This window comes from Lissotriton vulgaris, chromosome 2_2 (assembly GCF_964263255.1).
Source record: "Lissotriton vulgaris chromosome 2_2, aLisVul1.2, whole genome shotgun sequence".
Taxonomy (NCBI): domain Eukaryota; kingdom Metazoa; phylum Chordata; class Amphibia; order Caudata; family Salamandridae; genus Lissotriton; species Lissotriton vulgaris.
The window spans coordinates 332,821,347-332,835,224 of NC_141688.1; the positions used below are offsets into that span (position 1 = coordinate 332,821,347).

The 13,878-nt window shown below is 50.7% G+C and overlaps 1 protein-coding gene across 1 annotated transcript in view; it reads left to right on the forward strand.

Moving 5' to 3' along the window:
• The window catches only part of LOC147729422 (uncharacterized), a 285,971-nt gene that overhangs the window by 78,752 nt on the left and 193,341 nt on the right, over positions 1 to 13,878 (forward strand).

A 13,878-nucleotide genomic window follows, 5' to 3' on the forward strand; every position in this document is an offset into this window, starting at 1 on the left:
CTCAATCCAGATATTCCTGGGGACCCCATCCTCAGACATGAAGGAGGGAATTATTACTGCTCTTCCTGCATGACGTGTGCTGCCTGTGCTCCCTGTGTCTGGAGTGAGCAGGGCACACACTGCAGGAGGGCACCCAGGAACGATCTCGCACTCAGTGCATTGAGACTACCCCCTCCCCCACAGCAACCCAACAGAGAAAAGTATGTGGGTGCCCCAGGTGGGGGTAGAGAACCCACAAAAAGAAAAAGCAGCAGAAGGCTGATTGGGTTCCGACTGTGGAGTTACCCTATATCCATGACGTAACTTGTAATATTGTAGGTGATTCTGTTATATCATTTTTAGGTCTCGCCCGGCGTTGGAGCGCTCATGCGCTCCTCGCCTGCGAGAGATATTGTAAATAAGTACATTTCTAAAAGGGACTCTAAGCCCCTCCCCTCTTATCCGTTGGGTATCGTGGTGGTGCATCTCTGGTACGCAGGGCACAGGCTCACTCCTAGCTGTGTGCACTACCAGAGTCAGGGGACCCATGACCCCTAGTTAACACACCACTGAGCCTCGCAGCATAGATCTAAACTAGGGGTCATGCAGGGCTCGACAAATTCACTCGACTGCTCGCATTTGCGAGGTAAATTGTATGAGGTCGAGCTATTTTTAGGTCCTACGCGCCCTTTCTGGCGAGTAGAAAAACATACTAACTTTTGTCCTCCGTCTTTGAAAAAGGAGCTAATGTGACAAGAGAACAAGATTTAAAGGCCTTTTTATTGCTCACAAAGCAAATGAGCAATAAAGATGTCATTTAAATCTTGTTATCTTTTCACATTTGCTCCGCTTTCAGAGACGGAGGTCAAGTGGGTTACTGTTAGGTCGAGGAGATTTTTGAAGGTACTAGACCTGCAGGACTAGTGCCATTTTTCAGATTTTTTGAGCCCTGGGTCATGGGTCCCCTGACTCTTATAGTGCACACGGCTAGGAGGTAAACCTGCCTTTGGGTACCAGAGATGCACCACCGCCAGACAAGCAGAGATACTACATCTATGCAGATTGTATAACCAACTGAGTGGTCCAGCATCATATTAACAATGTCACACAGCAAAGTGGTAGTCCCTCCTGGCCGCCCAACAGCTCTTTTTCCTGGCAGAATGTCCTCAATCCAGAAGTGTTGCAAGTATATGGTGTTAGAGGCCCAGTACTTACAACTATTTTGGCATTTGAGTAGGGAGAGTTCAAAGAAAGGTATTTTGTAGTGCCCAAGACCCTGCCCTTCCTGGCCCTGGTTCCAGACACACAAGAGGGAGGGGAGACTGCTTTGTGTGGAAATTGGTACAACCATATTCAGCTGCAAGTGTCAGCTCGTGCCACCACTCTAACTCAGGAAGGTTGATCAGCCTGGAGATGGGCCATCAGGATATGCAGGGCACACAGCAGCTCCCTTTGGTTATGATTGTCTAGAGTGAATCCACAAAGCCCAACTGTCATCCAACCCAGACGTGTATTTGAGGGGCAGGCAGAGGTACAGAATGATTAACTAAGAAAATACTGCCATTTTCAGATCTACAATCTAAAAAACCACCTTCACTAAAAGATGTATCTTTAAATTTTGAGTCCAGAGACACTAAACTTCAATTTTCTATGTACTCCCAATTGGAAGAAACACTGTTACCATGTTACCGGGCAGCTCCAATGCTAACCTAGGGGAGAGCTAGACCTTGCTCTAGTAAAAAACAAACGTAGCCATTTTCAATACCAGCACATGTACAACTCATGAGAACATGTCCTACCTCTTAAATATACTGCACTCTGCCCATGGGTCTACAGAGGGCCTAATATAGGGGTGCCTTACATGTCATAAAAGGGAAGGTTTGGGCTTGGCAAGTGGGTGCACTTGCCAGATCGAAATGGCAGTTTAATACTGCCCCCAGTGGTGCTGTAGTGTCAGGCCTGAGACAGGTATGCAAGGCTACTCAGGTGGGTGGCACAATCAGTGCTTCAGGCCCACTAGTAGCTGGGTTACAGGCCGTGGGCACACTTGGTGCATGGTACTAGGGACTTACTAGCAAATCATAACGCCTGTCATGGAGCGACCAATTACCATCAGGTTTTAGACGGGACGGGAAGCACTTGCACATTAGCACTGGTCAGCAGTGGTAAAGTGCACAGAGCCCTAAAGTCAGCAAAAGCGCAATTCAGCACACAGCCAAAGACAGGAGGTCAGAAGCAAAAATAACATAACATAACATGTGCATTTGTAAAACGCAAGTTCACCTCTACGGGTATCTTGGCGATGAATAACAGATGTTTGTTGTTACCCAACACAATGGTACTCATTTTTTCGGCCTCAGATGGATGAAAGGCTGAGTGGACCCGCTGGGATTTGAACCTGTGACCATGAGGTCGAACACAGGCCCCTGCAGTAGATGCATTAGTCCACTGAGCCAACAGACCCGGCTATGACAGGGGTTACATCAGAATGTTTGAAACCTCATGGAGGCTAGGTCGAGAGTCTAATGTTTCTTTAGAGTTTTCTAGTCCATAAATGCCTTTCCCAGACAAGAATAGTTGGCCATAATGAGAGGTATGGCCTGCGTTAGACTCTACTCCTGTAGCGCTGTGCACTTCCCAGTTTTTAGGATGAATTAAAATCGGTTCTTGACCAAGCGGAGCCTACGTTGACCTGGCAGGTCCTATTCATTGCAGTAGAAAAAGAGAAGCTCTAAAACATGTCGACTTCCTCCTAGACTTTAAAGTAATATCTCCCATCTGGATGAACACTTCTAAGACCTAGGATACAGGCTAGACCGTCTGACTCGAGGACTTCCAGGTGGTACCATTATCACTGAACAAGAAACCTCCCTTGTATGGAACATGGTAACCTATGCAGCACAACATACATCTACTTAGTAATGAGGGACATTGGGCCTTTCTTGAGAACTGCTTTGTGACAAAATCTCAGAACGCCATTTGTAAATGGTTCCTTCAATTCCATTTGACTATTCTCACTTTACAAGCATATCTTGTTCATTTTTATCACAAAAGATACATGAAGCTTTAATCAGCTGTGTAAATGAGTTGTATAATATCCAAGACTTACAGCTCAAGATGGGAACCCTTAACCCCTTCAGTGCTGATGACAAAGCCAGCTCGTCATGGGCTTTACCTGCCCTGTGCTTATGACGAGCTGGCTTTGTCACAAACAATGGGTTTGCAAAGGATCCAGCACCCAGCGGGAAAACCCCTAGCAGCCAAGGTGTTAATAGCATCAGAGCCCGTGGCAGTGGCCGCTACCTTTTAGAGCGGTGTGCTATGGTAGAGGCTGGCAGCCTCCAAGAAAAACTTTGGGCCCTGGCTCTTACCTTTTCACTGATGGAAACTCTGGGTCCAAGGAACTAAATCCACCCTCTCTAGACTATGCAGTATTGAGGCATTGCTTTAGGGCAACACAGCATGACTGTCCTCGAATTCAGCTGTCCCTATTCACTTTGGAAGATTGTACTTTAAATGTTATCATTTCTCACACTGTTCTACAGCAGATCCTAGATCCTGGTATCTCCCACAAAGCTCTGGCCTGGATCTGATCCTTTCTGCAGCGTTTGATATCATTTTTCACCCCGTTCTACAGCGGATCCTAGATCCTGATATCTCCCACAAAGCTCTGGCTTGGATCGGATCCTCTCTGAAGCAACTGATATTATTTCTCACACCGTTCTACAGCGGATCCTAGATCCTGTAGTTTCCCACAGAGCTCTGGCCTGGATCGGATCCTTTCTGCAGCGTTTGATATCATTTCTCACGCCGTTCTACAGCGGATCCTAGATCCTGTCGTTTCCCACAGACCTCTGGCCTGGATCGGATCCTTTCTGCAGCGTTTGATATCATTTCTCATGCCGTTCTACAGCGGATTCAAGATCCTGGTCTCTCCCACAAAGCTCTGGCCTGAATCGGATCCTTTCTGCAGCGTTTGATATCATTTCTCATGCCGTTCTACAGAGGATCCAAGATCCTAGTGTCTCCCACAAAGCTCTGACCTGGATCGGATCCTTTCTGCAGCGTTTGATATCATTTCTCACACCGTTCTACAACGGATCCTAGATCCTGGAATCTCCCACAAAGCTCTGGCCTGGATCGGATTCTTTCTGCAGCGTTTGATTTCATTTCTCACACCGTTCTACAGCGGATCCTAGATCCAGATATCTCCCACAAAGCTCTGGACTAAATCGGATCCTTTCTGCAGCGTTTAAGATCAGTTCTCACACCGTTCTACAGCGGATCCTAGATCCTGATATCGCCCACAAAGCTCTGGCCTGGATCAGATCTTTTCTGAAGCATTTGATATCATTTCTCACACCGTTCTACAGCGGATCCTAGATCTTGTAGTCTCCTACAGAGCTCTGGCCTGGATCTGATCCTTTCTGCAGCGTTTGATATCATTTCTCACACCTTTTTACAGCGGATCCAAGATCCTGGTATCTCCCACAAAGCTCTGGCCTGGATCGGATCCTTTATGCAGCGTTTGATATAATTTCTCACACCGTTCTACAGCGGATCCAAGATCCTAGTATCTCCCACAAAGCTCTGGCCGGGATCGGATCTTTTATGCAGCATTTGATATCATTTCTCATACCGTTCTACAGCGGATCCAAGATCTTGTAGCCTCCTACAGAGCTCTGGCCTGGATCTGATCCTTTCTGCAGCGTTTAATATCATTTCTCACACCTTTCTACAGCGGATCCTAGATCCTGATATCTGCCACAAAGCTCTGGCCTAAATCGGATCCTTTCTGCCACGTTTGATATCATTTCTCGCACCGTTCTACAGTGGATCCTAGATCATGATATCTCACTCAAAGCTCTAGCCTGGATCTGATCCTTTCTGCAGCGTTTGATATCATTTCTCACACCATTCTACAACGGATCCAAGATTCTGGAATCTCCCACAAAGCTCTGGCCTGGATTGGATCCTTTCTGCAGCGTTTGATATCATTTCTCGCACCGTTCTACAACGGATCCAAGATCCTGGATTCTCCCACAAAGCTCTGGCCTGGATCGGATCCTTTCTGCAGCGTTTGATATCATTTCTCACACCGTTCTACAACGGATCCAAGATCCTGGATTCTCCCACAAAGCTCTGGCCTGGATCGAATCCTTTCTGCAGCGTTTGATATCATTTCTCACACCGTTCTACAGCGGATCCTAGATCTTGTACTCTCCTACAGAGCTCTGGCCTGAATCTAATCCTTTCTGAAGCGTTTGATATCATTTCTCGCACCGTTCTACAGCTGATCCTAGATCATGATATCTCACACAAAGCTCTGGCCTGGATTGGATCCTTTCTGCAGCGTTTGATATCATTTCTCACACGATTGAGCTCCATCTGCTTGGGATCCCCTACCTGGAAATATCCCTGTCAGCAGCAACCATCGGACGCAATCGACCCATTAAAAGTAACTGGTATTGCTACAGCATCATCTAGAATTAGCTACTTTTCACATCGCTCATATTATTGAACTATAATCTTATTTCTATTGCCTACCTGCCCATGGATGCCGGACTGGACGGCACCTCGACCGCAACAAGGGAGACTCCTCATCGCTCCGGATAGACTACTTGTTTCTCATGCAGGTGGTCTGCTGCCAGCTGTTGCACAGTGCGGTCCCGGGCGCCCCTCGGTCCGCTACTGCAGGACCCTGCGTGGTGCATTGATTGCTGCTGAGCACTTAAATGGCGATCCCCGGAGAGTGGTACGGCCAGACGGATTGGACGATGCTCCTCTGATCAGGGTGGCTGGACCTCTGTGTCGCGGTCACAGACTTTGACGGAACGCCAGACTCCTGCACGGTGAGGCTCGAAGAATCCTCAGACCTCAAAGTAATCTACCCATCGGAGACCCAACCGTCCAAAGGCCAGTGGGACGGGTTTGCCAGGACGGTGGGCTTTCTCATCACAGCTGATTCCCTCACACTTCGGAGGCTCTCGGAGGAGGGGGTGTCCTGCTGCCACGAAAATTCGCCCCCAGAGCAGCCGTGCGGGACCCCCGAAGAACCAGCCACAGCACAGCCATTGCGGCATCCGAGCGGGTAAAGGTCTGCTTGCCCTGGGGCCAGGTCCCTAGCACCCCAGCGGCGCCTGGCGGTAGTGGCGCCTCGCTGCCTCGGATAACTCTGAGCCCCCCCCTACAACAACAAACAACATCAACGGAGCCTCAGAGCGGGAGCTCCGTAGAAGGCAGACAACAACAAGGACCGACCGGGCACATAGAATCGCTATTGCGCCCCCGCCCCCCGTGCAGAATCCCTGAACAACATCGAAAATGCATGTTGCTTCATCTGGATGTGACTACAAGATGAGGAAAACACTGTGAACTGATCACACTAGATGTACTAATTGCTCCCAAAAGCACAACAAGTAATGAGCACTTTTCAGCAAACCTTATGAATCGCCCCCCACCTACAAAGGAAACAGTGCCCCTCACGCCTCTAGCGGTCCTGACGCTACATCTCCATCGAGTGAGTCGGCTCCAGAAACACCCTTAGCCGTTTCCTCAGGATCGAGTATGTCCTGACGGCCCGCGCTGTTATTATCATCGGTGGCTCATTCATCACATCGAGAGAAGCATCGGAGGCTCCTGTAGAGACGTGCTGTCATTCCAGATGGCTCGCTGCGCCCAAGACTGCGGAGGTTCCTGCACTTCATCACAGCTTCTCCTCCCACGATCAGGACCCGGGTGAGTGGCAAAGGTATCTCCTGGACGCTGAGGGGTTTATCTCGCGCTGGAGCGCCAGTCCCTGGGTGTATCTAGCTATCTGATGTCTACTCTTGGAAACAACGGTAAATCATCTGATGTCGTGACGTCGATTGGCTTTTTCTGCACTTTTTCTGCACTTTCTGCATTATTTTCTGCATTGCTGCCTCACTCCATTACGTTTTGTTTTATTTTTGTTTCTCCTCTTTTTCTCTTCATCATCCCATTCAACAAAATGGCCACTGTTGTTATTTAACTAAACAAAGGAAGCCTTACCCTGCAACTGCTCTTCTCTCTCAGAGATAATTATCTAATTTACAACCGATTGTAATTGGACCTCAATCCCACAATTCCCTCTGTGTCTCTTCCCTACAGAATCAGGTCTTCCCTTTGATAACAGAAAGAGGATCTTCCTACCATTATTTTGCAACTGAAGTAGGACCACAATCCCAAAATCCCACATTAAGCCATGTTCATAGAAACAGGACTACTCTGGGGCCCTCATGATCGATGAACACAGAAAAAGGACTACGCTTACTTGGTCTCATGCTCTCTTGGTCTATGGACACAGAAAAAGGACTACACTAACATTTATCCTGAGACAGGATTTCTGTACTTCATATGTTTTATTGAAATTTTACTTTAAGGGACTGTATATATCCTGAACTCAATCCCTCCTCGATCCTGTTTATTGAATTAGGACTATCCTGTGACCCACCTGTTTTATGTTAATACTATTATTAGGACTACATATAGGCCCCTGTGTTATCTTACTTAGGATTTGTCCATTCTTCTCCAGGTACCGTTTCTCCTCTATTTACTATTTATCTTACCACTCTCCCTTACTCTTCAAATTCTGAATTCGGCCTCTCCTCTTCCTCCTCCCGTTTTCTTCTCTACTCATCCTTATTACTCAGGTCTTTTCCCCTCTATCCCGGTTTCGCTGCTCTCATTATGGAACCTATACGCACTCACACCTACAAAATCATCTACCCTCCCAAACTCACCCAAAAATCGGCCAAACGCTTTAAACACAGCCCAGAAACGCCCTTTGCTGACCCTTACTTCACACCATATAATGGAATTACGACCACTGATATCATTTTTGTAGGAGAGTAGGGTCTGCAATCCTATGATCACCCCAGATTTTTGCTTTTTGCTTCACTGGTTTACGACTTCCCTGGCTGTGGGCCTGCTAATCAGACCCACAGCCTAGCTGTTCTCTCTCTAAATTGACACGTGTACCTTAGGTGCATTTACCAATTGGTACTGGGCCACCTTATCAGTCCCTGTAACTCAGGGCATAGGTGTACCCAGGGCCTACCAGGGGCTGCAGCATGTATTATGCCACCCCTGGCTGGCCATCTAAATCTGACACAACTGGCTGCACGACAGCTGGGGCAAGGTGGTGTAATCACCCTTTGCTTTAGATATAGTATACCTATATCTAACCCTAAAATGGACACATATATTCCGATCAGTCACTCCTATGGCAGGCCTTAACAATCCTGAAGGCAGAGTGCTTGGAATCATGTGAGATGGTGCTCTGGAATGGGCTGAGCCCGTCTGCAGCTTGCGGAACCAAATCCTAATAGCTGTTCTATGATAAAGCGTACCATATACTCTTGTGCATTATAATCCTCGCGGTTATTTGCTATCTTTGGTATCGCTTTATCAAAACATGTCGAGTAAGGTGTCATACGAATTGGAATACTAACCCCTCACCAATTCTGGCAACGGGGTTAGCATTCCACCCTTCTAGAGGGACACGACATGTATGTAACTGTGAACCCCGGTTAAAGTTAACTCGAGCCTCAGCATCACAAACTGGATGCTGCCACCACAGACACAAGTCTGACCTCCTGCTGCTGGGAGTCCTTCCAGCGAGGAGAGCTTGGACAAAGGGTTTCCTGTCAGGGGCGGTGCTAGCACCATCCCAGACAGGGTTTTGTGTATCCTGGGTAGGCAGGGCTGAATAGGAAGGTGACTGCAAGTGGCACCCCGGTGCTCACTATGCATCTGCCGGCTAGAACCAGTTCCAGGGGAACACCAGCGGCTGAGCTGGGGAAAGTCCGGCATGGGAGAGGGGTGTAACCACCCCCCTTCCTGGTCCCACCCCTAGGGCAGGACCTAGTCGCGTACTCACCCCTTTCTTTAGGATAAAGGCAGGAGCGGGGACCCTTCCAAATTAGATCATCTTTAAATCCTGAAACTACTTTCTACGAAAGGAACTCTCGACTTCTTCTCAAGATTTCTCCCTTGTGACTAAGGAGTAGTCACCCTGCATCCGCAGGCACTATCTAAGAACACTGCGGTTTGCTGCATGTCCTTCCTCCGGAATCCGACCGACCAGCACGACGAGACCCGGCTTCCCTGGCACCTCTGACCTCTACCTACCTCTACAGCTAAGCTGAGAACCGTAGGTGCGACGAGACCTCGAGGGACCGGCCATCATTAGAACGACTTCTATCCACGACTTCTATCCAGCACGACCGCCGAGGGATCCTCTGGTGAGTGCTTTGGGGTCCGAGAAGCCCCAACCCTGAGCAGCTCCAGCACCGAAGTTCAGCCTCCCGGCCTCCACAAGATCTGCGTGGGGCCCTTCTGCCTGTTTGCTGCTCACCGCGTTGTCTGGCTACTAGCCCGCTGGCTTGTGGCCTTCCCGACGACGACCGACGACATCAACACTGCTGGTCTGGTTGCTCCAGACTGGCCCTTGCTCCCTTCCAAAAGAGGAGCACCCCGGACCCACCTGGTCCACTCCAGACGCCATTTTAGGTCCACCGCGTGGGCTTGAATTTGCCAAGACTTGTTGCCCCAATCCTGGGTCCAGCGACGTCGACAGCAGCAACCATTGTGGGACAGCTCGCACCTCCATCCTGGTCGCCGACAACGCCTCCTGGTCCGTGAGACTGCAGAGCCCAGCGTCGCCCACTCACCTGGTCGAGGTGACTCCATCCGGTGCCATCCTGGTGCCCATCTAATCACTGGCTAGTGATTCAGAACTTGGTCCCCTCTGCTTACAGGTGTCTTCCATCTTCGATCCAGGCTTGGATCCACCGAACAATCTTCACTGGTCGCCTGCCAGCAACTTCTTCTTTCAGGCTCCATAGACTGCAACGAGGATTCCCGACGTCTTTTCAGACCTATGGAGCCGCAGCCCCTGGGCTAGGTAACTTCGGCATTTCGGTGCCCCAGCATAGCCTCATTATCCAAGGGTCCAGATCCTTTTTCGTTTTCAGCCTACCTAGTCTGATTCGTCCGATATCCTTAACTTTGTAAGTCCTAGCGATTCCAAAGCCTATTAGTCCAGTACTTACCTGCTAGTAATTTCGCATTCCACTTTTGGAGTATATGGTTTTTCGTGCCCCTCGGGCACTTGTGTAAATTGTGCAACTTAAAAGTATTTTCGTAAGAGTTTTGTTGTGTGCTTAGTACCCTGTCCTCATAAAGAGTACAGGGCTGTTGTGATCTAAATAAATACACTGTTTATTTTCATAACACTTGTGTGGTGTCCTTTCACTTGGTGTTCAAAGGGTATATGTGATGGTATAACAGCTGGCTTAACACGTCCTCTAGAGTTTAGCCTAAAGACTGCTCTTGTCCATGCTACTAGGATAGCTGGTCTATCGGTTGACTTACAACCAATCATCAATAAGGGTTGTTTGGACTGATACATAGTGATCACTAGAATAGTGAGCACTGCATAACAGGCCAACTTCTCACAGGGCACACCAGCCCCTGAGCTAGGGAAAGTCCGGACAGGGGAGAGGGGTGTAACCACCCCCCTTCCTGGTCCCACCCATGGGCAGGACCTAGTCGCGTACCAGCCCCTTTCTTTAGAATAAAGGTAGGAGCGGAGACCCTTCCAAATTAGATCATCTTTGAATCCTGAAACTACTTTCTACGAAAGGAACTCTCGACTTCTTCTCAAGATTTCTCCCTTGTGACTAAGGAGTAGTCACCCTGCAGCAGCAGGCACCAACTAAGTATCTTGCGGTTTGCTGAAGCGTCCTTCCTCCGGAACCAGACCGACCAGCACGACGAGACCCGGACTCCCTGCCCTCTCTGACCTCTACCTGCCTCTACAGCACAGCTGAGAACCGTGGGTGCGACGAGACCAGAGGACCCGGTGACCATCAGAACCAGCACGACACTGACCAAGCACGACCGCCGAGGGACCCTCGAGTGGGTGCATTGGGGTAAGAGAAGCCCCAACCCCAAGCAGCACGAGCACCGAAGACCAGCCCCCCAGCATCCACCAGATCTGCGTGGGGCCCTTTTGCTTCTGTGTCGCTTGCCACGTTGGCCGGTCACTTGCCCGTTGGCTAGTGACCCTCCAGACAACGTCCTAAGTTTGTTTCACCGCTGGTCTAGCTCCTCTAGACTGGCCCTAGTCTCCTCCTGAAGGGGACCTTCCTCGGACCCTCCTGGTCCACTCCAGACACAATTTTGTGTCGCCACGTGGGCTTGCCGTAGCCAAGGCTTGTTGCCTCCTTCACCGGATCCAGCATCGCCAGCAGCAGACATCCGACGTGGGACAGCTCGCAGACCTCCAGCCTGGTCAACATCAGCGCCCTGGTCCGTGCAGCAGCAGAATCCAGTGTCACCTCTTCACCTGGCTGAGTGACCTTGTCCGGTGCCATCCTGGTGCCCACCTAATCACTGGCTAGTGATTAAGAACTTGGTCCCCTCTGCTTACAGGTACTCTTCTTCACTGATCCAGTCCTTGGATCAGCCCGGAACATCTTCACTGGTCGCCTGCCAGCAACTTCCACTTCAGGCTCCTGGGTTCAAGGCATGTGGGCTGCTGAATTCATATCTGTGCATAGATCGCCGCCTAGTGTTGGGTCCGGATGATTGCACATTGTTGTCCTGGAAGAGTCTTCGAAGTATCACGAGATAGGTGGCTCCTCCCCTGGACTACAGTGCGCATGGGCATCGCCTCCATCCCCAGATTGTTTTTTTCCGCCATTGGGTTCGGATGTGTTTCGGTTCCCTCTGTCGGAATCGATAGTCGATTAACTTTTCTAACTTGAGACCAAAAGGTCTTTAGGCTTGGCGTCGGTATCGTTTTCGTTCGGGTTTTGTCTGTTTTTCAGCTCCGAACTCTTGCTGCCCCTCCGCGTGCTGTCGGCGCGGACGGGCCTACTCGACGCTCCAGACTACTGACCATGGAACGAACTCCGTTCAAAAGGTGCCCGGTGTGCACCTCTAAGTATTCACACCTCGATGTGCACCCTGTGTGCAACAAATGTTTGTCACCGGACCATGATGAGGCCAGGTGTATGGCCTGCTCAAAGTTCCGGTGTAAGAAGACTCTCAAGCTTCGTCGGGCCGCTAGACTCCAGGCCCAGTTATCGGCACCCCCGGCGCCCCCGCCGGACAACATCTTCGAAGAATTTGTTGAAGACGACGATGTCCTACAGGTTTCAGACTCTAGCCCTGCGTCGGAGGGGGATGACTACGACGCGGGAGACGAGGAGTTTGATGAAGCCGGCGACGAGGTAGGGGACGACGATGGGGCCATTGCCACCGTGGGGGATAGCTCGGAGGAAGAGCATCCCCAAACTGACTCAGGGGTCAACCCCCTTCATACGGCCCAGGTCGAGGGATCGTCTTCGGGCCTTACCCAAGACCTCGTTACTCGTCCAGCAGCCCCGCCTCCGGGCCCGGCCACGGACATTTCTGATGCGCCACTCCCGTTAAAGAAAACGAAAGTGAAGCCATCGGGATCCACACCTCCGGTTTCAAAACCGAAAGTGAAAGCTGCACTGGTGGGACAGAAGGCTCTGGAGGCATCGATGTCTAAAAAATTCAAAATGGCCGACTTGAAGAGCCGCGCCAAGATGGCCGACCCGAGGACCTCGGGGTTGACGCCGAAGGCGAAGCCGACCGACGCGGCCGCGTCGGCGCCGAAGATGGTCGAGGTCGATGACCCGAAGAAAGCTTCGAAGAAGCGTCAAGGCGATTCCAAAGCTCTGGCTGCGCCGGCTCCGGCCGTCGGGGCCAAGGATGGTGATGTGTCGGCTCCGAAGACGGTGCCTCTCGCCGACCCGACTCCCGACTCGGGGAAATCGCTCGAGCCGGTCAAGCCCTCTCCAGCCTTAACGAAAAAGGTCGCGGAGTCCCTGCAACGGATTCGGAAGGACGCTGTGGTTCCCGAACCAGAGGATGTGGTGCCGAAGCCCACACCGAAGCCGACAAAGGCGCAGACGCCTATCCGCTTCACCCTGCCGCCGAAGTCGACGCCAAAGGCTTTCGCTCCGAGGCATGGGGCAGGCGTGCCCTCGAAGGGGGTGTCAACGCCCAAAGCGTCATTGGTGGTGTCGAAGCCTCGGCTCCAGCCACTTGCAGAGGAAGAGCGTCGAGAGGTCATCATCGACGCCGATACCGGGAAACTGTCTCTCCTCAAAAGGAAAATCACCACGGAGCCGGTGTTGGAACATTTTCGTATTCCTCTCAAAAACAAGAAGGACTCTGCGGGTACTTCGGCCCCTATAGAGCCTGCATCTCCAAAAGACTTAGAACGTTCACCAACGCGTTCCAACGCGGGGGATGGTGACGAAGAGGAGGTCGAGTACAATTATCCGGCGTACTCGGATCCGGAGGAGGAACATGAACCTTGGTCTGCCGGAGGCGACCCAGAGGACCCGCAGTCGGGTCAGGAACCGCAGCTCTTTGCGGCAAAAACCTCACCGACGGAGGACTCTGCAGCCTTCAACGCTTTGATTGAGAGAGCTGCAGCTAACCATGATGTCGAGCTACATTCAGATCCTGTGGATGTGGATTTTTTGTTTGACACTTTCTCAGTGGCTGAAAAGTCAGTCAAGACATTGCCGATGCTCAAGGGAGTGCTAAAGCACGCGCCGGAGGTCTTCAAGGAGCCCACTCGGGCACGTGTCATCAATCCTCGCATTGACAAAAAATATAAGGCAGCGCCCTCGGATCCAACATACATCAAGGGACACTTGCCACTGGACTCCTTGGTTGTATCCAACGCACGCAAGAGGGCGAATTCACAGACCACTGGTGACGCTCCTCCCCCAGACAAAGAGTCAAAAATATTTGAGGCCTCAGGGAAACGGATTGCTGCGCAGGCAGCTAATATTTGGCGCATCTCAAACACGCAGGCCCTACTTG